The sequence below is a fragment of the Cynara cardunculus genome (assembly GCF_001531365.2).
Source record: "Cynara cardunculus var. scolymus isolate 2C chromosome LG 17, CcrdV1, whole genome shotgun sequence".
NCBI classification, from domain to species: domain Eukaryota; kingdom Viridiplantae; phylum Streptophyta; class Magnoliopsida; order Asterales; family Asteraceae; genus Cynara; species Cynara cardunculus.
In genome coordinates this window covers 36,965,174-36,968,730 of record NC_037544.1, presented here as the reverse complement: position 1 = coordinate 36,968,730, position 3,557 = coordinate 36,965,174, and positions in this window count along the sequence as shown.

Below are 3,557 nucleotides of genomic sequence, written 5' to 3'. Positions count from 1 at the left end.
TATATATATATATATATATGGTTGGATTCACGTGAGACCAGTTTGTTTTCATGAGACCGTTTTTTTATATTTGAAACTTTACATTAAAACGTTTTGCAGCAAGAACACTGTAAAGGTTACCTTTACGATGTTTTGTTATGAAGTTTCAAATGTAAAAAAAGGTAATCTCACGGGTCTCGTGAAAACAAGTTGATTTCCAAGTCTCTCTCTCTATATATATATATATATATATATATATATGTGTGTGTGTGTGGATATAGATATAGATGTATGTATGTAAGTGAAAACGTTGAGTGAATAGAAAACTTAAAAGCAATTCAATGTTGGGAAAGAAAAAAGAAGAATCCAAAAATGGAAAGAGAAGAAAAGAAAAGAAAAACCCAAGGAAAGGCTGCTTCTCTACTGACACCATTATGATTATGATTACAGATTTCATCTTTTTCTATCTCTTTTTTTTTCTATACATTGATTCTTATTTATGCTTACTAGACTGCTAATAAAAATCTTTTTATAGCTACGGAGGTTCAAATGCGATGACTTCAGGCTACCCACAAACCAAAGGGTCGTCTTGGGATTAGCCGGCTATATATTTTATGAATGATTTATGAAGAGTTCTTGAAAAATGACTTAATTGTCTTTTGTGTTTTTATCTTTTGTTTTTGTCAATGGAATCGTAGTTTTTGGTCTACTAAAAGGTTAGGGGTTCAAACCTCATCAAATATGATAAGGGTGTATAAATTTATTTGTTACATTTATCGTATATAGTTATTATATACTTCAAAAAAAATATCATATTTTTTAATTAATTTATCTTATGATTGTAAAAAAAACTGTTGGTGGTTTTTTCATAAGTTAAACAAGAAATTATTTAATGTGAGTCCTTTAATACCATCGTTTCATGAAGGAGACTCTGTAACTCCATTTCTTTTTGGGTAGTTCAAGACATGTTCAACATTTTTTATGCTTCCAATCATATATATATATATATATATATATATATATATATATATGGAAGGGTTCAAACTAGAACAATTTCATTTTACGAAAATGTGAGAACACCTTTTTATAATAGACAATCACATGTGATATTATTATTTCATCATATATGATACACATGTGATACTAAATCAGAGACACGAGCGGTTTTCGACACGATCTTGGTTGCGGGCCAAGTCGCCCTTACACCACTAAGCCTCCTCACATGTACTATCACATTTGATAAGTGTGTTGTTGATATGATACTATAATCCTTTAAGGCCATTACATGTGATGCTAAATCATAGACACAGACAACCTTTGACGCGGCCTAAGTCGTAGAACACGTCTTCCGCATACCACCAGGTCCCCTCATGTGTATTATCACATGTGATAAGGGTGTTCTTGTTTGAACCTATATATATATATATGTGTGTGTGTGTGTGTGTATATATATATATATATATATATATAAAGAGGGAGATTCATACAATAATAGTAACAAAAAAGAACATAAAATTAAACAACCGAATTACATATGGTTTTATACCAAAATCAAGTGTAAATCATATGTGATTTGGTAGTTTTTTTGTTCTTTTATTTTAATTGTGTTCTTCTTTAATCCTCCATATATATATATATATATATATATAGGGTTGGGTTCACGTGAGACCAAGAATTTTTCGTGAGATCCATAAGAACAATTTATGTTCATTGATCAACTTTATAAGCTAATGATCTAATGGTCTAAAGTTGTACGGTGACAATTTTGTGATTATTGAGAAGTCTCGTGACAATTTTGTGATTATGAATGTTCATATTATAGATCTAATCCAAGGGTTGAGAATTGGTCTTACGGGTCTCACGAAAAACACTTGGTCTCACATGATCCCAAGTCTATATATATAGTCAAAGATTATTTTGAGAAGTAAAGAAGTGATCATAGTCTTTCATACAGTCAAGATCGGATTTTGACTAGTCAATAATTGCAGCTTTGATTGGTCAAAAGTTGCGGCTATAAGAAAAATAGAGAGAGTAGTTTCGTAACTTTTATAAATAGACGGAGAACGGGTTCATGTATGAACATATGTGATTTATATATGAACTAATTAACTGATTCATATATGAATCATAAATAGTTCACATGTGAACTATTTAACGGGTTTACATGTGAACCCATGTGATACACATATAAACTATACGGTTAATGAACTCGTTTGTCATATAGTTTATATAAACTATACACATATAAACGTATAGTTTATATGTGTATCACATGGGTTCACATATGAACTCGTTTGTCGCTTATTTTAAAAGTTGTACAATTAACCCTCTATCTTTCGCATAACCATGTGAAGAATTATCTGATGCTTCATAGTCAAAGCCACAAATAGTGACTAGATGAATGGCCAAGATTAATATTCTTTACTTCTTAAATATTTACCATTTCTCAAATAAACTTTTCCATATATGTATATGTATATGTATATGTATATGTATATGTGTAACGATTAATGAATGAGGATTACGGCTGGTATTCTATTTTATTTGAGTTTTACTTTTAAAAAGATGTTTTTGCTTTGATGAAGTATACATTTTTTAATTAGAATTATATGCTTAGATTCCTCAAAATCTTTTAATTAATTTTGAAGTAGGACTTAGATTTGATGCATATTATGTATTTAAGATTGAGTATATATATATATATAGTTGGGTTCACGTGAGAACAATGGTTTTTCGTGAGACCCGTAAGACCAATTTATGTTCATTGATCAACTTTATAAGCTAATGATCTAATGGTCTAAAGTTGCACGGTGACAATTTTATGATTATTGAGAAGTCACAGTATATGTATTTTTTAATAAAAATAAGTAATTGTATATTTATTATTTTAAATTACTTTATTAATATACAATATTATAACATTTTTCTTGGGTCATGGTTTTATTTAAAGGTTTATGTTGTTGGTCTTAGTCATTATAACTTTGTTGATGATATTAATTTTACATTTTATTAAATATTAGATCGGTGGAATCTTTAAAAACCTCATTTTTCATATTTTCGTTGTTACTTCGTTAAGAGCATCAACAATGGAACCAGTTCTTGTTGAAGCTTTTTAACAACGTTCGTTGTAGAACAGATGTTCTTGTTCTGTCACATGTTGTTATAAAATCTCGAGTGTTTGAACAAGAAACCAGTTCTTGTCTACATTTCTTTTTTATTATTTTTATTATTTCTTGAATAAGAAACTGGTTCCTACAAGAACCCATGTTCTTGTCTACATGTCTAGGTTTTTAGATCGAGGATGCTGACTTCGATGATGCTCGATAACCTGATGGGAGGTTGATGGACATTTGGCATGCTCGAGTGTGTGGATATACACATGGTTGATAAGTGCAAAACTAATCAAATTCTAATAAGCAGCAATGTTTCTAGTTCACGTAGAGTTTACAAGCTGAAAATTCTATTACTGAATATTATGGCATAACTGTATTGTTTAAGATACTGAGGACATAGAGTTCACTGACAGGGAAAGAACTTATAATGGTAGAGTCGCTTTTGTTTGGGTCCAACTCAAAGAA